Genomic DNA, 25,296 nt, shown 5'->3' on the forward strand with positions numbered 1-25,296 from the left:
CCACTCTTTGCTGCAGCACTAGCATGTGGTAAAACTTGTCTTTGCTTCTGCCCACTGTCTGTTGGAGGAATTAATAAGCAACGGGGTTGACCAGCAAGCTTAAAGGAAAAGTGATATGGTCTGGATGGCCTACTAACTACATTCCTATGTACTCTTTGTAACACAGAGGGGTGACTGCTTACAATACTAAAAATTAGGTGAACTTCTCACAGTAGAGGTGTGATACTAACCTGCCATTTATTCAGTGCCCATCATTCAAAATGGGCAACACGTTCCTTTTAAAAAATAGTGGCTCCAAGATACTACAAAAACTTACTTGAGTATTCAGCAAACCTTCTCCAGCTCACATATTTAAAGGATAAAAAATAAATAACAGTAACCGAAACAAGTTTTAGGAATGACTGCAAAGTAATTAAGTTTCTTTTTATGGCTTTTTACATTGGCTTAAAGGTCAGCATGAAAATAGATGAGAGTTAAACTTAGAACCAAGCATCTCAGACAGAAAATCACTTAGGTTCCATTGATCACCCCCTCTCACCAAAGTTTTTATACCTGAATTGCACAGTTCTCCCTGGCTGTTCTTTAAAAAAATCTAGGTGCCCTTCTGAACTGATGGAAAACGGGCGAGATAGTAGAAAATCCGTCTTGCGGAAGCGACCAGTGAAGGAACAAACGGAAGATGATCACGGGAACACAGCTGACATGGTGAGAAGCCCTCGGCGCAGCAGTGGTGCCGGGAGGTGAGCTGGGACGAGAATTTACAGTGAAACACTGCTTGGGTCAAGCCCCATTCTTCTGCACTACACCTTTGGGCGTGTGGGCCCAGCAGGCCCCGGTGGGTGTGCCAGGCAGCCCAGATCACAGTCGGCATTCTCAGATGCCTGTCATTGACAGGCCTTGTGTCTTTGGACAGGTCACTTCCTCTTGGGCCCGAGTTTTCTCACTTTTTAAAGGAGATAATTAAATTCAACAATTTCTAAGGCCCCTCCTCACTGTAAAACAAAAACAAAAACAAAATCTTGTCTACAAGGTTAGAGATAATCTAACCATGATTGAATGGGGTGGTTAACAAGGTAGCCTAGTGGAAGTAGTACAGGTGGAAAAGATTGGAAATCAGTGTATGGACTCGGTACCACCCGGGAGCCCCAGGTCATTCCTGTTTGATCTGTACCGTTGGCCCTCTGCATCTGCAGATTCAACCAACTGGGGCCTGGAAATATTCAGAGGGGAAAAAAAAAATCCTAGAAAGTTCCCCAAAGCAAACTTAATGTTTACATTGTATTTCCAACTATTTACAAAGCATTTATATTGTATTAGGTATTAAGTAATCTAGAGATGGTTTAAAGTATGCAGGAGGATGTGAAGAGGTTGTATACAGATACTACAGCATTTTACATCAGAGATTTGAGCACGTGCAGATTTTGGTGTCTGAGGAGATCCTGGAACCAGCCCTCTGTGGCTATGAAGGGACAGCTGTACATCAGTTACGCCTGGTACCTTCTCCACAAGTATCGGAAACCCCAGTGAACTGACTTAGGCAGTAGGACAGTCTGTTTATCACAGGATAACTCATTATAAAAGGTTCTAAGATGGAGTAGCTCTAGGGAGTGTGCTGTGGTGTGTGTGCGTATTTGCTCATGTATTTGCATGTCCGACTCTTTGCAGCCCCATGGACTGTAACCCGCCAGGCTACTCTGTCCATGGGATTTTCCAGGCAAAAATACTGGAGTGGGTTGCCATTTCCTCTTCCAGGGGATCTTCCCGACCCAGGGATCAAACCCAAGTCTCTTGCATCTCCTGCGTTGACAGGCACCCCTTGGGGAGCCCACTTGTGTACTGTATTTAATCAAATCTAGGAGTCACCCATGGTAAGATGTAGCCTCATTTTACATTCCACTGAAAGAAAATCATCTCTGCCAATTAAACTATGACATACTGCTGAGTAAAAGACATCTGATTTGAGAGATAATTAAATGTGGGGGAAGAATGTATCTTGGAATCCAGTGAAACATAAGAATTCAGTAGCGGGTAGATATCATCCTTCCAGACTGCCTTCTCAGCCTGTTGACCTTGTCCACGGCTGTCTCCCTTCACGGGTGCAAGACAGCTGCAGACAAGATGAAGGCGTGATGGAGATGAGCATGCCTATTCTGGCACCTCCTGATAAGAAAAAGGAGACTTTTCCCAGAAGCCCCGCAGCTGATTTCACCACAAGTCTCATTGGCCGAAAGGTCACCGGTCACACAAATGCCCCCTGGCATCTAGGTCACTGCCCAGGGACCCAGAATTACCCTTACGTGGTTAGAGTCAGACCAGTTAGGATTTACCCTCCTACGTGGGATGATGTCTGACATGAGAAAGAAAGAGGGAGTGAACAGATCATTATGGAAGCAAGAAACTATAGATAGAGCTTGGGATTTTTCCGGGTAGAAATTGATGAGAGGAAGGTGGTTTGTGATTAATGTCAGTTATCTTCTTGGTCTGAGCATTTGAGTGTTTGAAGTTTTGTTGTTTTTGGTTTTTTTGTTTTTTCCTGCCACGTAACTTGTGGAATCTTAGTTCCCCAACCAGGGCTTGAACCTGGGCTCTGGTAGTGACAGTGCTGAGTCTTAACCACTGGGCCACCAGGGAACTCCCATGAAGGTTGTTGCTGATTCGTTTAATTGTTTCTGCAATAGTAATTACTTTCTATGCATTTTAATATAGAAAAACATATTATCAGCTTTGGAAAAAATTCTTAATCTTTTTCTTTCCCTGTTTTATTGAGATGTAACTGACATACAGCGTTTTATAAGTTTAGGGTGTACAGCATAGTGATTTGACTTACACACACCATGAAATGATTATCATAGTAACTTTGGTGAACGTCCATCATCTCATATAGATACAAAATTAAGGAAAGAAAAAAATTTATTTCCTTGTGATGAGAACTCTCAGGATTTACTCTCTTTTAACAACTTTCATATGTATAACATACAGCTGTGTTAAATATATTTATCATGTTCTACACTACATCCCTAGTATAACTGGAAGTTTGTACCTTTTGACCACCTTCATCCAGTTCTCTCTACCCCAATTCCCTGCTCTGGTAACCACAAATCTGATCTCTTTTTCTGTAAGTTTATTTTTGATGTGTAGTTGATCTATAGCACCATTAGTTCCTCTTACACAGCATAGTGATTTGATATTTCTGTGCATTTGAAAATGATCACACTACAGTTCTAGTTGCAGAATGTCACCATACAAAGGTGCTCTCCACGCTGTACATTTCAAACCTGTGACTCAGTTATTTCACAACTGGAAGTTTGTGTGTCTTCGTCTCCCTCACCTGTCTCTCCTCCTCCCCCCACTCTCCCCTCTGGCAACTGCCTGTTTCTTTTCTGTATCTGTAACTCCTGTTTTTGTTTTTTGTTTGTCCATTTGTTTTGGGTGGTTTGTTTTTTTTTTTTTTAGAGTCTTCAGATAAGTGAAATCATTTAGCATAATACCCTCTAGGTCTATCCATGTTGTCCCAAATGGCAAGATTTCTTTTTGGTTTTTTTTTATGGCTAATACTCCTCTCTGCGTGCATGCATGCCTGCGTACGTGTGTGTGTGTGTGTGTCTGTCTGTGTCTGTGTCTGTGTCTATGTACGTACTGTATCCTTTTAATCCACTCATCTATTGATGAGCAGTTGCTTCCCTATTTTGGCTGTTGTTAACTATGCTGGAGCGAACATAGGAATACAAAAATCTTTTCTAATTAGTGTTTTTCATTTTCTTTGGCTAAATACCCAGGCATAGCCTTGGTGGATCATATGGTAGTTCTATTTTTAGACTTTTGAGGACCCTCTGCACTGTTTTCCACAGTGGCTGCACCAATTTACATCCTCAGCAACAGTGTAACAAGGTTCCTCTTTCTCCACATCTTCATGAACACTTGCTATGTGTTGTCTTTTTTATAATAGCCATTCTGATAAATGGTATCTTATTGTGGTTTTGATTTGCATTTCCCTAATGACAGTGATGTTGAGCATCTTTTTGTGTGCCTCTTGGCCATCTGTATGTCTTCTTTGGAAAAACTTCCCAATTTTTTTAAGCCGTGAGGTTTCTTTCTACATGCTTGCTGGTTGATTCTATTATGACATGCTGTTCTTAAAATTCCTTTACAGGTGGATACTAGATTACTCGTGTTTGAACATTCTTACTTCATATATTTAGGCTTAATTTTATCATTTTAAAATGCTTCACAACAATGAAATATGTGTTCTTAAGGGCCCCACTTTTTATTTGGACTAATGCAGCTGTTTACTCTTTTCCTGATAAAGATCTGGAAAAATTTTAGACACTGTGGCCCCCTTGCTTCTTAATGGACTGATATCCAGCTCATCTTCTTGGCCTTAACCATTGTGCCCACAGTCCCTTTTACTTAGTGACTGGGAGATGGCCCATTTCTTTCATGTTTCTCCTGAAAAACTTGCCCTGATTGCATTATGTGTTTCCTACTTCTACTCTTTGTACGTTGGTGCTTAAGTTTGTTCTTGATTTTCTAAGTAGAGTGGATGGCACACACTCGGTAGGGTGCCCAGTGCCCAGGCTGTTGCTTTTGTGGTACACCGGTTCTTCCCACAATATCACCTGGGGTTTTCTTGACCTGTGTCCTCTGGAGCATTGCTCTTAGTTGAGCCTCTCTGCATCCAGCTCAGGGACTTGAGCATTCAGAGGAGGAGGGCCGTTAGAGTCAAAGACCGCGCTTATTCATTTACTGAGCCCTCTGTGTCTGCAGCGCCCAGTGCTGGGCACTGAGGAGGACTCAGCACAGAGGTGACGTGGATATGTTACCGTAGGCTTTGGTATCCCCAGGAGGAGGGTCTGGCTTTTGAGGAGCTTGTTGCTGGAGTTCACTGTTCTCTGCTGCCTTGCGGGCGTTTCTGTTCTTTCTCCCTTGAGTGCACAGGCATCCTTCCTTGACGTTCTCTCCTCTATTCTCAGTGCAGAATTTCTGAGAATCGGCATGTGACAGAGGAATGAGTTAACGCCTGTTACGATACTGTTTTGTATTGAGGACTTTGCTCTAACAAGAAAAAGGACAGATTATTGTCGTATTCCTTCCTCCAAAAGTAGCTAACTAAGTATTCAGTGGTTCAGACCTCTTATTGTGAACCTTTAGGTTTATGAACAAATCCAAGTAGAAGTCATCTGTACTAGAACCAAACTGCTTTGGCAGAAGACAGCCATTGCCAATGTAGGGATTGTTTTTAAAGTGAGAGTGTGGAGGGTCTACCCTCTTTTGTCACTCACCTGCGTAGTCTGTGTGTTTCTGGTCTCATATTTCATCTATAAGGAGTGGCCTGAGCCAAGGTATGTGTAGGTCAGACTTCTGATGGTGATTTAAATCTGACAGTGCTTTTGAAAATTTCTTTTAAAGAAAGAGGGCCCTTGGCATGGAGCGCCGTTTAGAGATAGCCAGAGAGAACTGGGAAATTTTCTTCTCATTTCTGGGGAAAGATTACGATCAGAGAGATCATTGTGATGACCACAGTCCAGGAATGAACGTGTCTTTGCTTCACCTCCTCTCCTCCTTCTGCCCACTCGAGCCCACTGGCAGTATCTCTAATCGAATCTTACACCCTGCCCTTCTCTCTGTCGCCACTGATGGGGCCCGAGTCACACCTGGCGTCCTGCAAACCCCCACTGGTCTCCCTGCTCCCATTCTTGCCCCTACACAGAGCAGTGTTTTTCCAACATAAATTCAACTTTGTCCCTAATGAGTAAACCTTGCAGTGGCTTCCCATCACTTTAAGAATAAATTCCAGACGCCGCCTCGGGGTCGACAAAGGCCAGGCCTACATGATGTGGCCCCTGCTTGGTTCCATAGCTTCAGCTCCTTCCACTTCGCCCGACCTCCGCCATGACCTCTCTCCTCCTACCCGCTGCGCCCCCACTTCCACCCTGCCCCAGCTACAGGCTTTTTCCTTCTTTCCGGAAATCTCCAAGTTCATTTCTGCCTTGAGCCTCTGCACTATTCCTTCCACCTGCCTGCTCTGCCCTCCCCTGATCATGGGACAAGTGCCCCCTGCCCCGCCTCCCCATTAAAGTTTCAAGTATATGTAAAAGAAGAGAATACTAGGATGAACTCCATGGGACAGTCCCCTAAATCCAGAATCACCAATATCCAGCCATGCTTTCCTTACCCTTTTCTTCATTGTTTAAAAATGTTCTGCTGTAGGGCTTCCCTGGCGGCTCAGTGGTAAAGAATCCACCTGCCAGTGCAGGAGACACGGGTTTGATCCCTGATCCGGGAAGACCCCACATGCCTCGGAGCAGCTAAGCCCGTGTGCCGCATCTGCGGAACCTGTGCTCTGGAGCCCGTGCTCCTCAACAGGAGAAGCCACCACAATGAAAAGCCCGCACACCGCAACTAGAGAGGTAACCCCTGTTTTCCACAGCTAGAGAAAGCCTACACACGGCAACAGAGACCCAGCAAAACCAAGACAAAGTCAACAAATAAAATTATTTTTTAAAAAATTGTTTCCACTGTGACTCTTGAAAGCAAATCTCTGACATCATGTCATCTTGCTCCTGAATACTTGTTTCTACAAGATAAGGACATTTACTTTATAATCACAGTGTCATTATCACACTTAACAAAATTAACAGTAATTCCCTCACACCATGTAACACTCAACCCATATTCATATTTCCCCAGTTGTCTTGAAAATGTCCTTTTACAGTTGCTGTTGTTGGTTTTTTGTTAATCTTTTTTCAGCAGCCAAACACGCTCCGCACGATGCATCGGATTCTTGCGCCCCTCACCTGTCTCCTTCTTGCCTCCACTCCTCTTTCTGTGCTTTCTGTGGTGTCTCTCTGCTTTGATGTTTCTTTTAATTTGGTCTGATTGCTAAAGAATATTTCTCACATTTTCCTGAATTTTGTAAGCTCTCATTATATATGCTCTTGTTGTCCAGCTGTCTCACTTCTGAGAAGTTCTGATTCGTGTTGTTCTTTCAAACCCTCAGTTGTGTTCCCTTAATTTCTTTTAGCTCATTTTGAAATAATTTATTAGTTTTCATCCGCTTGTGGTCACTTTTTCATGGCTTAGTCTATTCACTCTACCTTTTTTTTTTCTTGTCGTATTGAGTGGGGTGGGATCACATTTCTGATGTGTCCCTGTGTGTTTGTGGGGGCGGGGGGGTGGACCACCTGTTCTGTGGGGGGAGCATGACAGCCAGGGTGGCCTCCCCATCTCATAAAGGATCCAGGCGCTGGTCTGCCTCTCAGAGCTCATGCTCTGCAGGCCTTCAAGGGTTCTGGCTGCCTGGCCTTTTGATGCTACTTGGCACTTGTTCTGGATGGCCCACCCGCTTAGCTTTCTGGGGCTTTGATTCCTGCTTCGTGTGAGGGCTGCTCCCAGCGCGTGCCCTCGGCAGGAGGACTGCCTTCTGAGTGGTGTTTGCCGGGTGGCTCTGTGGACCAGGCAGCACCGGCCAGCCCTCCGGAGCCCCTGAGGAGCGCCTGTGAGTGTTTGTGACAGTAGATGGTGAGTCACAGGCAGTGAAGGCCCCGTCCCTCCCTGCTCAAACTAGCATTGTGAAACTTTCCCCAAAAGCTCGAACCCTTTTTACTATGATTATATTACCCCGAAAAACAACTAAAAGAAAAACATTTCCCTAAAATGTTTTGAAGGCACATAAACTAGAAAATAATCCAAGATATTAAAATAGTAATGTGATATACACTAACTTAAGTATCATCAAACATTTTAAAATCTAGTTTTACCATGTCCCAGCAAAGAGGACTTTTCTGTTATAATTTCTGTTATAGAGTCTCTCATTGCACCGTGTGTGTGGTGTGTGTGTGTGTGTGTAGACATATCATACTGTGGTTAAACACAGAATAGTAACTGGTGTCTAAGACAGTGCAAACTCTAGATTCACAGATTGTCTGCATTGGGGAGCCTTCTAATATTAGCGTGGGAAGAAAGATGGCCTTGGAGCCAGAAGCGAAGCAAGATCTTGTCCCCCCTCTGCCACTGGTAATTACATGACCCGGGTCTGCCACTTACTGTCACTAGGTTCCATCCATCACTAAGATATAGGGTTTGGGTTTCTTTCAGCTCTGAGTACTAGGATTCTTGTAATCATAAATACTTGTTACCTGAAGACCCATTCCAACCTCCCAGTATAAGAGTCATGAGACACAAGTGTTTTCTGAGTTGGAGTCTCTACTGTAAATGTAACCTGACAATGAAAGCAGAAGTGATACCTTAAAAAAAATATGCACTTCAGTTTAATTTTGAAAGTATCCATCTGCAAATAACCACTGAACATATTTTTTGTTGATTCACAGCCATGGTGTCATGGGGGATACGTTTAAGAGAGATTTCATGTTGAAGTACAGTTCCAAAAATAGTAGTACTAAGCATTTCTGAAATTTTTGAATTAACACCCACAAATTGGAATGGCCCAGGGTTTGTATCCTGAGTAAGTGTATGACATGTTGTTTATTCAGACACAGAGATTCTTGCCCGAAGTAGAGGACGGTGTGAGCAAGTGTTCAGTTCCTGATACGATGATGCCAGTCACTGTGCGTATGGAGCACATGTTGTGTCCAGACTCTGTGCCCAGCACTCATTACACGCAGTGTGACTCAGGCACACTGTGCGGAAAATGTTCTGCTTATTTTACAGATGAAGAAACTGGGATGCGAGAAGGTGAGCCAGGGCCACACAGCCAGCGGAGGTCCTAGCGAGCATTCACTGAGATACTCCACGCTACTCCCTGGTCTTAGGATTCTGCACTTAATAAGCCATTTAATCCTTACAAGATCCCCGTGAAGCTGGTACCACCATGTTTCCTTAACACAGGAGGAAACTGAGGCACAGAGAGGTTAGATGATGCGGCCAAGGTCACGCAGCTGTTTGGTGTCAGAGTGAGGACTTGAACCAGGGCAGTCAGTGTCCAGAGTGCAGGTTCTTGTCTGCCGCACAGTATTGCCTGGCAGCAGTGTGGTGACTGACACAGAGACTCAAATTCTTACTCTCAACTGTGTCATTAGGAGTGGTCCTAGAAGAGCAGAGAGAATGTCAGAGATTGTAAAACTTGTCCTTCCTTACGTTAGGGACGTTGTGTTTTTGGCCCTATTGCACATGACTTGAAATTCAACAAAAATAAAGCTTCCTCTTTCCCTAAAATGTGAAGTTAGTGATTAGCAAGATTGCACTCTTCATCTCAGTTGTCAGAATCATATGCCCCTCTAGATAGACATGGTTACCAAGAATCATTAGACTCCCGAATCTCTGATTATCGTCATGCTTGGTTACTCTGCGCTGGAGGGTTAGTGTTTGAAAGATGCTAATTTAAAAAGAGAATTTCTCCGGATTTGTGGGGAGGAGGGATGGTGAGATCTAATGTGAGTGACATTTTTTATGAGAAATTTGAGAATACATATCAACAAGTGAGGGTGGCCTGGGCTTTTAAATGGAATCCTTTGTAGTTTGTTGTTGTTGTTGTTGTTTGGACTGTGCATTAACTTTGGGTTTGTGTTTAAGAAAAAGTGAAACCCAGCTGTACTTTTCAGCGTAAGGTAGCCTGAGATTTTGGTAGACGTGTAGACCCCACAAAGAGAAATTCAGGCTCTGTGTCTTGCTGGACTCCACTCCAGTGCCCCCCACGAGCCAGAGCACTGAGCCGGAAGCCATAAATGACAGAGAAGCGCCGAGACCAGCAGGTCCAGTGTGACTGCCTCACCCTCTGGCTATTGAGCTGATTGCTTGGAAAGTCTTTAGTGGTTTTTCAACTTGAAAAGAACAAATTTGAAATAAATAAATTGATCCATTAACCTGTTACAGGAAGGTTCCCACTGTGCTTAGGACCCCAGATCATCTCAGACAAAGTTGACTAAGCCACACCGTGATAGATTCTCAGGGTAATATGTGGGCCATAAAGTGACCATTAACCAGCCTGCTTTGTTTATGGGAGGCAGGCTCTTAATGCCGCTGGCCTCGTGCTGGAAGCACCTTCCACTGTGGTCTGTTTCATCACCGTGAAGTCATTGATCAGATGGAAATGACCAGTTAGCAAGTAAGTGTTTCCTGGGCTGCAGGCTTTATGAATAATGTGTTCTTCAGTTAAAAACAGCACTTTAAGCAATTGTTTAAACCTAACCATTTGGGAATGAGGCAGAGAGCTTCATGAATAATTTATTTTCAAAAGAAAAGATTAAGGGATCTGAATTTTTTTCACCTTCCCAAACCCTTTTTACATTAAGTGAAAATATCTATAAATGATAGCTAGATCCAGTTAAATAAGATTCATAATGTATATGTGATATCTGTAAGTTTATATGCTTTCCCTTTTAAAAAAACCTTTACTGAGAAAAGTACAGTCATGTAAATACAGTGAGTTTAAAATAAGAACTGAGAACAGAATTGCTGGAAGGGTTGCGGGATTTTAGAATGTAGCATTGAATGTGCATTAGCATAGTGCCGTGGGAAAGCTTGAAATATGGTTAATATGTCCTTGTGTCGTAAAGGACTCCATCAAAGCAGACCAGTTTGATCCCTTGTGCTTAAACATTATGCTTTCCACTTTCTAAACCAGATCACCATCTTAGGAGAATTGCACATCCTTGCTTCAAGGTTCTAGTAAGAGAGGTTGAGGCGGGGTGGGTACTAGCATCACAAGACCCAAATCTACCCCCTCATCCCCACCCTGTTTGCTCCCACCTCGCCAACTCCCCTCTTCTTCCTCCTGTTCTTAATATCATTAAAAACCCCCATGGTGTTTTGTTTGTGAGCCTGACAGATGATTGGCCTCAATGGATGAAATTTTCATCAACCATCTTGGCATTGAAGGAATTAACAGAGGCGCAGAGGGGTCTGGATGCTGCCTCACCACCGTCATACCGCTGTCACCACGGCAGGCAGCTGCTGGCTTTTGAGTGATTACCTGGTTTCAGGCGGTTTCAGGCACCATTCTAAGGACTTTACACCTTATTTAATCCTAACAACCTCCTGAGCTAAGTGCAACCATTACCCTCATTTGCAGTTGAGGAAACTGAGACAGTGTTTACTTACTTGCCCAAGTTCACCGAGCCCATGTGTTTATTCCTTTCAGCATCTCTGCTGCCTTCTCCATCACCTCACGGTCATACCCAAGGGACTCAATGCCGGGTGGGTCACCAGCATCACAGAAGGGCACCTTCACTTAGTCACCATTTGGTTTCTGACCCCATGACAAATTGGAACATAGTCAAGAACCAAGAAACATGGGAGCAGGCCTCGCTGATGTGGCTCTTGTCAGTTTCCCAGATGTCCAAGACCCTCTCTCAGAGCCCATTTTCTCTGGGTTGTCAGGGTAACGCGTTTGGAAACACGCAGTACACATTCTAACAACAGCCAGGAGCCAATGCTTATGTAACAGGAGAAGAAACAGGAGAAAAGAGAAAGAAAAGGAAGCGATGAATATAAAGCACAGGGACTTGAGTTGGTGCCCACAACGTTAACTAGATTGTTTTCTTATTAGGAATAATATATCTTTGTTTTCAGAAGATAGTCGTAAAAATGGGTACAATTAAGTTCAGGTATCAAGAGAGGCAGGCGTGAGGCACTGAAACCTTTGAGGGACAGTCTCAGGTGAGGGACAGCCTAACGTCTGGCAGCAGTGGCTGAGTTGGGCCCAGCCACCGGTATTTAGTCTCCTCCACCCAGCTGTTAGCATCAGAAATACTTCTGCCATGATATAGGAGTCTTGATTGTTCCCATCTTTTTCTGCTTGCTGCTTCTGGGGGCTTTAAAATGTCCTGTGTAAGATGGCCGCCCTCCCCTTTTGAGCCAGTCACACTTGAAAAGTATACCCTGAAATTATCCAAACTTAATTTCTGGCCATTTTGTTTCAGAAATACCAACCCCAGGGGCTCTCTGTTCTCTCCACTAAAACTTAATCTATTTGGAAAAATTCCATTTACCCTCTGTAGAAATCGACTGGACATGGCTCCTGTGAATGATATGGTTGCTATTATCCCTGAACACTGTAAAAATGAACTTTGAAACAGTTGGGTCGGACCCAAACAGAAAGTGATGTATGGCTTGAAAATGGTCTCATTGAACAGCGTGCTTCAGTATTTTACTGGTCAGTGCAGCACTGGTTTTCAAAATACATGTTCAGTTTTTTAAAGTTGTGTTTTTAGAGTGGAAACTTTCTCACAAACCAAACTAGATGAATCAAGCATGTTTGAATCAATGCTGAAATGTCATGCACATCTGTGGCGTGAAAATCATTAACCTGTTTCTTGAAATCCACATCAAATAAAACCATTTTACTCCATTCTTCATCCAGCCTTTACCTCCTCACTGAAGGAGAGAGTGCTGAGAGTCTACGAAAATGCATGTAACTGGATTATTGTTTTTTTTCCCAAAAGGTTTTCAGAAATACTGAAGGCAGGTATTAATCGAGCATGGGGCAGCACCCTGCCTGGATTGAGTCAAGTACATCCAAAAGTACATTTAACACAAACTCATTATTTCTCAGAGTCTGTGCTTGGAAATAGATAGAGACTACTTCTCCAAACCATGTGGCATAATTTCAAGTACATCTAAACTATGACCAGAATGTATTGTTGGAAAAGTGAGAGTGCATGAGAACATCGTAAAAACCACAGTGTAAAAGTACAGTGACAAGTTTTTTACACATAACTCTAAGAGGCTCTTAAATCTGTCTTTTGGAAGAGTTTGTGAAAGTCGCTCAGTCGCATCCAACTCTTTGCGGGCCTATGAACTATTTAGTCCATGGAATCCTCTAGGCCAGAATACTGGAGTGGGTAGCCTTTCCCTTCTCCAGGGGATCTGTTGGTTCATAATGTTTAGTAGGGCTTCACTGGTGGCTTAGTGGTAAAGAATCTGCAGTGCAGATGTGGATTTGATCCCTGGGTCAGGAAGATCCCCTGTAGAAGGAATTGGCAAGCCTCTCCAGTATTCATGCCTGGGAAATCCCTTAAACAGAGGAGCCTGGCGGGCTCCCGTCCATGGGTCAAAAAAGTCAGACATGACTTAGCAACTAAACAAACAAAAACCTTTTGTCAGTAATCTAAGTGGACCTGAGGAGATTCAGAAGGTCTGCATTCTGATCCCAGCTTTGCCTATAACCACCTAGAAGGCTTCATCCAAAGCCATCAGTTTCCGTGCCCCGGTTTCGTTTCCAAAGAGTAAAGAACTTGGATTAGCCATTCTCCTTCTTGCATTCTAGCTCTGGAATTATATGATTTGGGGGAGGGGGGCTATTATTCCGATTCTTAAAACTGTCAACTCTTGGAATGTATTTCCAAACAGGGAGAAAAACTAAAGTGCCTTCTTTTTCATGGAGGAAAAAAAGTGCTGGAAGTGACACTCCATCTTGTCATCTCAGAGAGCGAGCAGAAAACCTTTTAGTCTTAGAGCGTTCAAGTCCCAGTGGACACGTGTGAACTCTGCCAGCCTAGATGAGAAGGGATCATGGAAAGCAGAGTTTCCCCCCACACGTGGGATTCCTTGGCTAGTTAATGAAGGTGGGAGTTCTGATCTGGACCCTGCTGCCTTCATTAGGCCTTGGAACACAGAGGCTGATGGTCAGTCATCATTTACAGTAGAAATCTGTTAAAAAACAAAAACAAAAAAAAACAGCCCTATTTCCCAGACTTGTTAGCAGGCCCTTAGAACCTTCCTGAAAATGATGAAAAGTTTCTGGGTCATGTTAATCAAGCCTAAACGCTTTACATTGCTTAACAACAAGTAATATGCCCCTGTTTGGAACTCAACAAAGCAAGCTTTGAATTAAGACTGGGAAATATCAGAGAGCGTGGCAGGCAGGGAAGAAGTGCTGTTGTCTGGGTGTGCTGTGTATTACCCAGCGCCACCTTCCAGAAAGCCCGCCTTTCTTTTCTCCAAAACAATCGCCATTGTGTTGACTTCTTGCCCGCTGCAGCAGATGCAGAGCGTTTTCAAAGGCGTGTGATGGGTTTAAGGGGTCAAGAGTTTTGCCCAGTGGGTAAAACCCTCACTTATACCAGAGGGTTAAAAGTGTTGAAAAGTGGGAGTTTAACCTTCTTGTTTTCTTCCTCCTTTAGATCAGGGCAGACCTCTCTGGTGGCACATTTCTCCCGTTCTCCTGAACTGTGGCAGGAATAATTTGGGTATAATTAGGCATGTGTGAAGTTTAACCCTCAATGTCTCTACAGGCGGTCATTTCCGAGCGTCTCCTGGCAGCCTCTCTCCTCTACTAGCAGTCCTTCTATTTGTAAAGTTTTGCCTAATATTTAACCTCAGTGTTCCTTGCTGGAACTCTCTCTTCTTATTCTCATCGACCAAGAATAATTGATCCGTCTTCACTCAGCAACTTCCATTTGCATGTTTCAGGAGTAAGCGTGTCATCTCTCTGTTAGAGACAGCCTCTCTCCTCTTGTGAAGTCTTTGTCCACCTTGCTTCCAAAAAGGATTCCTCGGGGTGTTCATCTTCTAGGCACAGTCTCCAATTTGTCATCCATTTATTATCATTCGTGTTGGTACTGCACCTGTTTTCACCACAGTGGACTGATTCGCTCTCATTTTACACATAATCCTTCAGATTCTGAGCGTTTCATTTGGACCCATTGTGTTGTCGACTCATTTGCAGGGTGATTCGCCAAGTCCTCTGTGTCAAGGACTGCTGAGAGATCCTAGCAGGTGAAACAGATGTTTCATCCCTATGAGCGTGTGTCCCCAACTCTTGAGCAGTCTGTTCTGCCCACTGAAGTATGTGTGTGTGTGTGTGTAATGCATGTGCACACCTGTGCACACACACCCGCCTTGACAGGTCAGAGCTGACTTACAGCCTTCATGAGTAATTGTATGTGGGGATATTTGGAGAGTTACATGGAGTGACTTTTACGACAACCCAATCTGAGTACGTTTGCATCCATTGGTTGCAGCAGGTCTTCTGTTTATAAGAGTGGGCGTCTGAGGTTTGAGCATTTAAGGACCTGGATGCTTACTCTCCTGGCTTCTAGTCCTAAAGCCATTAGCATTCAAGTAAACGCTTGTTTTTATCTGTTTTATTCTGAGGTCCTCAAGTGAAAGATGTATTTGTTATGTGCCCTTTAATTACGCATGCCCTCTGAGTATGCTACTCGCCACATTAGGGCAGCCCACTCGGCCGCAGTAAATATTCATGTGTGAACTCTAGTGGAGAGAGTCCTTCCTGAAAATTTCCTTGATTACAGAATTGCTATTTCCTGGGGTTCTTGTTAAGAGACTCATCTTGAGTCCTAAGACTTGGTTACGGGAGTCCTTTCTAGTTATATGTTTCTTCAGTCATTTCTAGTAACGGGCCGCCCTAGACAGTGACAGAGGCAATGTGTCTTATGCCAGGACTATATACTTGAAGTAGTCCTGCTGTTAAAACCCTGATAAATTTTTACCAAAGTGCAGTAGATTTCAGTTATTCACAAAGGTTAAGGAATAGGGTGTTCTGATGCATTGCATTTTCTATAATAATTATCATATGTACCATTTGAAGACGGATAGTCTTTGGAAACTGTGAAATCGCTTCTTTGTGTATATAGTAAGCTCTTAGGAAGTGGGTGCTGCATTGACTAGATCTGGAAGGACCTGTTGAGTTCATCCCGTCCAAAGAGGAGGAGACCAGAGGTGGCAGGACTGGCTCTTTTGCCCGCTGTGGCCTGTGAGTGAGCGGAGACTAGGAGAGAGCCCAGACCTTTCCACACCCGACCCGGGATTCTCTCAGCCGTGGTTTGAAAGACTACTGCAAGATTTCTCAGTGTAGGGTAATATGATAAATGTTGAGTTGGCTCTAGTTTGGTGAGGCCACCGTAATCCTGTCGGGGGTGCCCTCTGAGAGTTTGTTCAGGCTGCCTTAAGCATCACCTGCCATGGGTAGAATCCTAGATTTGGCTCCACTGGAGAACTGTGTTCTGGTACAGTTTCTCACTCCTTTGGAGGGTGGCAGAAGGAATGTTGGAGCCAGTGGCCGTGCACGCTGGTGCCGGACTGAGGGCCGTTTTATTTTCTGTGAAGGAGGCCTCTGTCTCGTGCTCACATGGCAGATTCCCAGATGCACGTTCTTGTGGAGTCAGCACCCAGCGTGATTGATCAGCATGGCCCTTGCTTCACCGTATTGCTGACCTAAACACCTCGCCCCTCTGAGGATACTTTATCCATATCCTGTTTTCAATAGCTCCAGATGTATGAGTGACAGAAATTTTTTAAGGTCCAAAGTAAAGATTCATTTAGAATTAAAAAAACCCCACAATCTACAAAGACAAGCAAAACCTTTCAAAACAAAGCTGTTTAATTACCTGGTTTATTTGGAGAGTGTTTCTAAATGCAGTCATTTTTAATCTCTCATAGGATGTTTGCTATAATCTTTAGTCAGCTATTCTATTAGTTCCATATTTTTCTCTAAATAAACTCATTTTTTAAAACTTACCCTCATTCCAAGAAGTAATGTCTATGAAATCACAGGTTTTATTTGCTACTTATATGCTTTTCTGTATGTTGTTGCTGTTATTGTTGTTCAGTGGCTAAGGCATTTCCAACTCTTCGTGACTCCATGGACTGCAGCACGCCAGGCTCCTCTGTCCTCCACTATCCCTGAGTCTACTCAAATTCACGTCCATTGAGTCGGTGTTGTTTTCTGATCATCTCATCCTCTGTCTCCGCCGTCTCCTTTTGCCTTCAATCTTTCTCAGTGTCAGGGTCTTTTCCAATATACGTATATTTAAGTTGAAAGTGTTCATCCATATGGGACGGCTCTGGTGGTCCAGTGGTTAAGACTGCATGTCCAATGCAGGACATGTGTGTGTGATCCCTGGTCAGAGAACTAAGATCCCACATGTGCTGGTACAGCCATCAATAAATAAATAATTTTTCTTTTCTTTTAAGGCAAATGTTTGTCCATACCACACACCAATGTGTGAGTTTCATGTCACGTTTTGGAAATTGTTGCCCTGGGGCAAATGTGAACTGGACAGTGAACTTGGAGGAAAACAAACTATCCCTTGGCAGTGATCTGTGAAGGAATGGTGTGTGTCTGCAGTGTGGAGGGGCGTGGTGCATTTAGGGAGGAAGGAGCCATAGGAAGAGGAGCAGACTGATTCTCAGGGAGGCAGATACTTTCATTATGATTCCATGATTCTGTTTAAACGCCATGAATTTCAAAACTAGCCACATCCCATGGTTATAACACCCCAGGAGACACTTGCTGACGAATGATGTTGCATTAAGTGAGCAGAGTGGCTGTAAAGCTGTACTTCGTTACCAGTTTAGAATAGTCACGTCAGTCTTCTCAGTTAGGTGAACTGTTTTTCAGCTTTCTTGCTCTAGCAGAATTGCAGGGTTGGTTTTAATGTCATAGGATTTGTTTGAGGAGAATCTTTTATTATTCCAGGAGGAGACTCCAGCAGAGGAATGATTTCCAGTGTGAGAGGTCTTTACTAAAGGGACTGTTTCTAAAGGTACCAGCAGGTGTGGGAAACCCAGGGACCCATGCAGTAATAATAGCCCAAGCCAGCCCTTCCCCTGTGGGAAGAGTTTGGTTACTGGAGCCCAATGTGAGAGCGTGCGTGAGCTGTGAGCTCCAGGGGTCATTTTTGCAGCTCTGACATAGGTGACTGATTTAATAGCTTGTTAATTGCTCTTGTCGGAAAGCTCAATGTGGATTTTTTGTTTGAGATTTTTTTTTTTTTCCTTCCTCTCTGTAACATGCAAGGGCTTACAGAGGAGGCAGATCCTGAATGAAGCTACAAATTCTTCCCTAAGCTTAATACCTTGTTTAAACATTTTAGGGAAAGCTAGGACCCACAAGTATCTAAATGAATTTTTTAATGCATGAAGAATAGAATCTGAGAAAAATGTCTACCTCCTAGTTATTAATATAAAATAAAACTGAAAAATGTATTCACTTTTCTACCCCTTCCTGTAGCCTACCAACTTTGCACTTTAATTTTCTTCCCAACAGGAGAATGGAAGGAACTTTAACTTAGCTATCCTGTTTTTTTCTGAAGGAAGATGCCTTGTAACCAAATGAAATGTAAGCCCTGAGAGGGCGGAGACCGCCAGAGCATCCCTGTGTCCCTGGGCCCAGTGAGGCGAGTGGGTATTTACTGAATGATTGGGAAGAGGGAAAACCATACACTGATTCCATTTTGTCAGTACACTACCCCTCACTTTCTCAGTCATCTTATAAAGTCTGGGGAATGAGAATGGGGCAGTCTTTTTTTTCCCTGCGGTCCTCCCAGACCTGTAAACTGCCTCGGGGCAGGAGGAGGGAAACCCTGGGCTGGGGATCAGAGAGATCCAGTCTAAGGCCGGCTCAGCCACTCTGTGCTGTCACCTCGGGCAGGTCGCTTAACCTCGTTTTTTCTGTTGTTTATAAAGCAGGAGTTTTGCACTTGCCCTTCTTGTTTTACAGACTTGGTGAGGGATCGAATGAGATAAAGAACACACAAGTGCTTTGGAAACTGGAAAGCAAGGCCTGCTTTCCTGCTCAGCCTGACTCCTCCAGCAGAAAGCACAGGCTGGACCCATCCCTCCAGAGTAAGCCTGCAGGGAGCCAGCTAATACAGTGTTTTTCAAAATTAATTTATTTTTAGCCAGTGAGTGAGTTGTGTCCAAGCAACTTTGCGACCCCATGGATTATAGTCTCCCAGGCTCCTCTGTCCATGGGATTTCCCAGGCAAGAATACTAGAGTGGGTTGCATTTCCTTCTCCAGGGGATCGTCCCGACCCAGGGGTCGAACACGGGTCTCCTGCATTGCAGGAATTGCTTTACATTGTTGTGTTGGTTTCTGCCATACATCAACATGAATCAGCCATAGGTACACATATGTCCCCTCCCTCTTGAACCTCCATCCTACCTTCCATTCCAGTTTTGTTTTGTTTTTTAATCCTTAGATACTTGAGATCATTCCCTGAAAACAGTAATTATTGACAACTGTAGACACTCATTATATATTTGTTAAGAGATACAACAGGGAGAGTTTACAAACTAAACCCTTCACCTCTCCGTGTTTTAGTCTCTGTGCTCAGAGTGAGCAGTGCCTCTCTGTTTTGATGGCTTAGTCACTCAGTCGTGTCCGACTCTTTGTAACCCCATGGACTATACCCACCAGGCTCTTCTGTCAGTGGGATTTCCCAGGCAAGAATACTGGAGTGGGTTGCCATTTCCTCCTCCAGACAATCTTCCCGACCCAGGGATCAAACCGAGACTCCTGCATTACAGGTGGATTCTTTACCACTCAGCCACCAGGGAAGCTCAAGGCACTCAATAAATATTTGTTAATAGATATAATAGGGATAGTTACAAACTAGGATAGTATAGGAAAAATTCCGTCTCTGTGATGGTGTTTTCTACGTGTTCCAATTCATACATACCCAGGGCTTACGGGGCTGCTTGTACCTAATAGAAGAAGGGAGGCTAGACTCTGTATGTCAGTAGGTGGTGAGTGTGCATTTATTTCACCTTATGGAAATGGAGGTGGCTTTTGTTTGCTTGCCCAGATGATTCTTCAGGTTACACACCGACGTAGTTCCAAGTTCATCGGCTGTTCAGAGAGAAGAGGAAGAAGCCGCTCTTCTATGTCCGCGGCCTGGCTGCAGCTCCCCTCCAAGAAAGTGTGCCTTCCTGATCTGTATCTGCTTAGGTGTTGAGTTTCCATAAGGAGATTTTGAAGTCTTGAGTGTCTCTTCTTTCCTTTGGTAAGACACAGATCCTCTGGACTGTTACTCATTATTTATCTTTGGCCGTGTGGGCTCTTTGTTGCGGCTCGCGGGCTCCAGGGGACGAGAGCTCAGCAGGTGCTGCACCCCTTGGGGCTTAGTTGCCCTGAGGGATGTGGGATCTGAGTTCCCCAGCTAGGGACTGGAACCTGTGACCCCTGCATTGGAAGGCGGATTCTTAACCCCTGGACTGCCAGGGAAGTCCCTGAGTATCTTTTCTTGAAGGAGACTAACAGTCGGTCGGTAGCTAGTTGGGTAGAAGTGGTAAGGGAGGGGGTGTAGTGAGAGATAGTGGAGAAATCTAAGCCACTCCTTTTGTCTGTAACTCATCTGCTGCTTATGACTTCCCTCATAGCTCTGTCAGTGAAGAATCTGTCTGCAATGCAGGAGACCCAGGTTCGATTCCTGGGTCGGGAAGATCCTCTGGAGAAGGAAATGGCAACCCACTCCAGTATTCTCGCCTGAGGATAGAGGAGCCCAGCAGGCTACAGTCCATGGGATCGAAAGAGTCGGGCACAACTTATTGACTAAACCACCACCTGCTGCTTAGTCGCTTCAGTCATGTCCGACTCTGTGTGACTCCATGGGCTGTAGCCCACCAGCCTTTTCTGACCTTGGGATTCTCCAGTCAAGAATACTGGAGTGGGTTGCCATGTCCTCCTCCAGGGGATCTTCCCAACCCAGGGACTGAACCCGTGTCTCCTGCAATGGTAGGCAGATTCGGTACCACTGAGCCGCCAGGGAAGCCCCCAACTCATCTAGTCTTCATTCTTAATGTACAGTTAGAGAACTACTAAACTCCTTTTATAAACATGTTGATTCCAATATTTTACAAGCCTGAGAAGTTTGACCAAATTCGGAGGAGTGAGCAAGCTTGACCTAAGTTCCCAATTCTGTTTCTTCAGCATACTGAAATTAATAGTTGGAGTTTTAGGCAATCTCATTCTCATAAAGTAATTAAACAAACCTCCTTCTGTTTCCACCACCGGCAAAGTCCACTCGGTCTCATCATTCTTGGACAGGTGTAGAGGAAAACCTTAAATCTATTTCAGACGGTGTAAATTGCTCCCTTTTTGTTATCTCCTGGGCATTACCCTTTCCCCAAGAAGGTAGTTTATTAATATATGCATTCCTAACTTTCAGATTTTGTATGGGTGGAGAAAATGAACAGCATGTATTGTATGCACCGTGTGGGGTAAATGCTATTTAAATATCTGGTTCGAGCTGCTAAACATCTCGCTAATACAGGATCACTGGCTGGAGTCCAGGTTTGTTGGTTGTTGTTTTTTTCTTTTGAGGAGGGGTCAGACTTTATCGAGAGCTAAGCCATCTGTCCAGCAAGTTATTTTAAGGCTTTAATGACAAATGCTTTGCCATGTATTTCATTGTGTAGGGGAGAGAACTAATGTTTTACAAAACCGGTATCTTTAGAAATGTCTTCCACGTTCTGTCTTGCTATCGTTTGAGGGTATTGTGGTCCCGATTTGGTAGCACGAATCTTTGTACTAATGTTTTTGCAGAATTAATTAGTTCATTAAAAGCAGCATTTGAAAACTGGCTTGTTGATAACACAATGTACATTTTCAGAAGGCTGCTGCTTCCAGGAGGTATCGAGCTTCTCCTAAAACAGATGCAGGGGTTTTGTAGCCACGTCTTAAGCAGTAAGACTTTGAAGCATCTCTCTTTCCTTCTTTGAGGTTGCTTCTGCAGGGCTCTGTGGCTGCTGCTGGTAGTGAATTTTGCTGGCTAATGTAATGAACTCCTCAACACCTCAAATCTTCATCTGCTGAAGAGAACGTTGTGTTGTAGTTGTTTCATAACTGCCTGACTGGCATCTGCATGGCTTACTTTGAATGTCCTGTCTCTTTCTTGGGCAAATATTTGAGGAGTGTCTGGTGGGTGCCAGGTACCGTGGCCATGTGCTGGGATTCCACCTTTCTAAAGAAAGCAGTAATGTGATTCCATGGAGAAACCTGTTGGGGAGATAGACATTAAACAAATAATCACTCGGAAAAATTGCTTAATTACAGCTGGGACAGGAGACACAGAGAGGATTAAAAAGTGCCATAGAGGTGAGATGAAGGCCACTGAGTGATGGGGGGCCCGGGAGGCATGTCAGAGATGGTTTCCCCGAGGAAGTGTCCTTCAGGCTGCAGCCCAAAGCTGAGCTGGGCATGGGAGCGGGAGGAGTTACCAGACAAATCCTCCAGGCAGAGAATGCAGAATGTGCCCTGGTGCAGGGTGCTGCCAGCCTGCTGGGGTCACGGAGGGAGGAGGTGGGGCCAGACCAGCACCTGGACTTGGCCTCCTAGGACTAGAGGTTGAGTTCACCCCTGACTTATGCCTTCAGGGGTGATGCAGAAGGTAGGGGGCTCTTTCTCTATAGAAGCACGGAGGTTCCGTAAAGCTCAGGTATGATGTGGCTGTCAGGGCAGAAAGGTTTACTCACTATCAGGTGACCTCAAAGGTCACAGAAGTAGGTCTTTGCCTTTGTTGAAAAGATTAACAGTGAGAGGCAGTAGTTTAAGAACAAACATTACCCTTGAACTCCAACATGGAAGCATGATTTTAAGATGATCAGAGCTAGGAGATCCGTTGTACCCCCATACAACACTTCAGTGTGTTCACTTGTAGGCTGATACATATTTATTTCTAAGATGAAGATAGCTTTATTGAAAAATACTGTACAGTTTACCATTCAGAAAGGAACAAAGAAGAAAACCAGATACCTCCATTCTGGAACAGGTCTAGAGGAGTTATTCTGAACTTGGGGTCCATGAATGGACTTTAAGGGACCTATAAACTGCAGAGAGTTGTATGTAAAATTGTGTGCAGACATGTGTTTTTGTTTTCAGCACCTTCCGAAAGGGATCTGTGACCCAAGATAGAGTTAAAAGCACTGATGAGCTGGAAGGCCTGATAGTCTTTTATGTGTTTGCAGAAAGCCTTAGAGTTCAAAGGAAGTATCTGTGTGTGGCTTCACAAGGCTCAAGACTGAAGCGGGGTGTTGGGTGAAGGCCCTGGTCAGTGGGTTGCAAGCATCCCAGGAGTCTGGCAGTGAGGGGGGCTGCCTTGTGAGCTGTGCTCCAGGGTTGCTGACTTAAGCAGACCACCTCTTGGAGATGCCGTTACATCCCTAGATTGACAGGGACATTGAGTAAGAGGACCTCTGGGGCCCCAGTGTGAATTCTCTGATTAAAGACACTTACAGGAGGAGGCCACGCTCCTTGAAGAAAATCAGGAGAGAACAAGGTTTATAGGGCTTCAGAGATGAACGTTAGGAACCTGAGAACAGCATGATTGTTTCTGATGAAGCAGAGATGTTGGAGTAGTTGAGACTGAAACTTGGTCCTGAGGAAGGCTGTGGAAACCCTGAGAAGGAACCGTCAGATGCACAAAGGAGATTGAATCAGAAACCATTGAGAGTCTGACTGTAACTGGGGGGGCAGGACAGGGAAACGAAATTCTCTCAATTGCTTAAGGATTCATTTTCTACCTGAAAATACTGAATCTATGAATCACACCTTGATCTGAACCTGTGATTTCTAGGAGTTTATGTTTCTAAAAGCCTGGTTCTTGGCCCAGCCAGCCAGCTGACGGGCTGCGTGCTTCATGGAGGGAGAACCAAGCAGCTCTCTGTTTTCGAAAGGCCTCTGTAATGTAAATAGGAACAGCAATCTTTCCAAGTTATTACCCTGTTAACAGGTTGACAGATATGTGCAAATTGTGACTCACTGCTCAATTTGGCACTAAATTAATGTCGTTCCGCACCACGTCTGCTCAAGTGTAAACTAGTCACCGCTGCTGTGTTAGTGCTTGCTTGCCTGTATTCCAAAGGTAAAAATTAAAGTAATTCGATCCTGCCGCGGAGCGGAGTAGAGCATATGGTGGCGTGTGGGAGGGCGGGGAGCGCGCTGTTCCTACCTGTGCTGGCCCTTCACGCCCAGCCCTGCACGCGCTGGCGTGGCTGGCGGGGCACACTGGCCGGGGGGTGCTGCCAGAACAGCCCCCAGCCCCGGCAGGAAGAAAATGTCATCTCCTCAGCCTCCAGCTTTTTAACTTGCCGTTCCAAACTTTCCTTATTTCTGTCAAGTCACTAGTGGAGGATTTGTGGTTTGACGGTTGGGTCTACTTGAAAATGAAATGTTTTGCTTCTTTGCTTCTAGGATTTAGACATTGTTTTCCTCAGTGAAAGATGCAGCTGACTTTTTCTATTTTTGACAAATACATAATGTCACCTGTGAAAAGGAAATTTGCATCTCCTTTATGTTAGGCACAGGAAGGAAAATCAGTCTCCTTGAAATGCATTTGTGCTTAATAAAATCTTTGGATCGAGCTTGCTGAGCTTTATCTGAGATCACTGGTTGGAGAGGGAACAAAAAAATACCACCCCAGACCTCCCTACTTCCCTGTGTCCACATTAGGTATTTCTCCTAGGAACTCTTTTTCTCCCTCCACGGCCTTCCTTTGCAAGTAAAGAGTTCACATATAAAGGATTCCAGAAATGGCCAGAAACATTTATCATCTGCCCTTTCAGAACTCTGGCTCCTGCTGAAAGCAAGTCAGGTAGTTGGCTTAGTATCCTGAAAGTCTACACCCTGAACTTGGTTCTGGAATCATCACCTAGCCTACCTATCCCCCTGAGTTCAGCCTACTAGAGACACAAGTGTTCTAGAAAGTAGTCCCTTCAAGGTGAACGGTACATGGGAGAGCAGATTAGGATACCTTTGTGCTGAAGTTCTGCTTGTTCATTTGCATCCTGCTGTCCAGAGCTATGATGGCTATTGATTGAGGATTCGTTCAGAAGGCATTGCCAATCCCCCTTCCCATTAGCATATACTTAGCAATGACCTCCATCCCACAGGACAGCAGGTTTTTGCTTCCTGCTGAGTCTGAAAGAACCGAGTTTAAACCATACACATAGAGTTAGCAAAGAAGTATGTAAATGCAGAGATGTTTCCAGTGACCTGGTGTCAACTTTTGACATGAATCTTGCCACGTGTCTTCCACCATCTCCAGAAACAGGAGACAGTAATGAAAAATGAGTTCATTTCCTCCTCCTGTGTTCTCATGGATCCTGGGCAGACTGTCCAGCGTCACCTTGTCCTGGCCCAGCTCTGGGCTGGGCCGAAGACATGTGTGCCCCCTGCCACAGGAAGCCCCTCCCTCCAGCCAGGCCCCTCTGCCGTACCATCCCGACAGTGAACTCAAGCTCCACCGCCACCTCGTTGAAACACCACTTCTTTATTGAGGTCCAGGCCACAGTCTGCATCGATTTAATGTATTTGTTTCCTCTGTGGGCTCCTGGGATACGGGCAGAGCCTGCTTCTGACCCACAGCTGTATCTCTGTCACCCCAGCAAGGCCCAAGGAGGGCATTCATAAACCATCTTCAATGGCAAAAAAAAAAAAGAGATAAAGGTTCCATTTGGGCCAGAAAAACAGAAGACTGCCTTTCAGAGGGATGTTTCCAGAAAAAAAAAATGGCAACTGATAGATTGTCTGATATGTTTGACCATAGTGAGAGAAGTTTTAGAGTCAGGTAGGGAGTTTAAGGGAAAAATTTGTAATA

The 25,296-nt window shown here is 44.5% G+C and overlaps 1 protein-coding gene across 2 annotated transcripts in view; it reads left to right on the plus strand.

Moving 5' to 3' along the window:
- Positions 1–25,296, plus strand: part of MED27 (mediator complex subunit 27) — a 218,366-nt gene that overhangs the window by 113,141 nt on the left and 79,929 nt on the right. The gene's annotated exons all lie outside the window — the stretch shown is intronic.

Source organism: Cervus elaphus, chromosome 11, assembly GCF_910594005.1.
Source record: "Cervus elaphus chromosome 11, mCerEla1.1, whole genome shotgun sequence".
NCBI classification, from domain to species: Eukaryota; Metazoa; Chordata; class Mammalia; order Artiodactyla; family Cervidae; genus Cervus; species Cervus elaphus.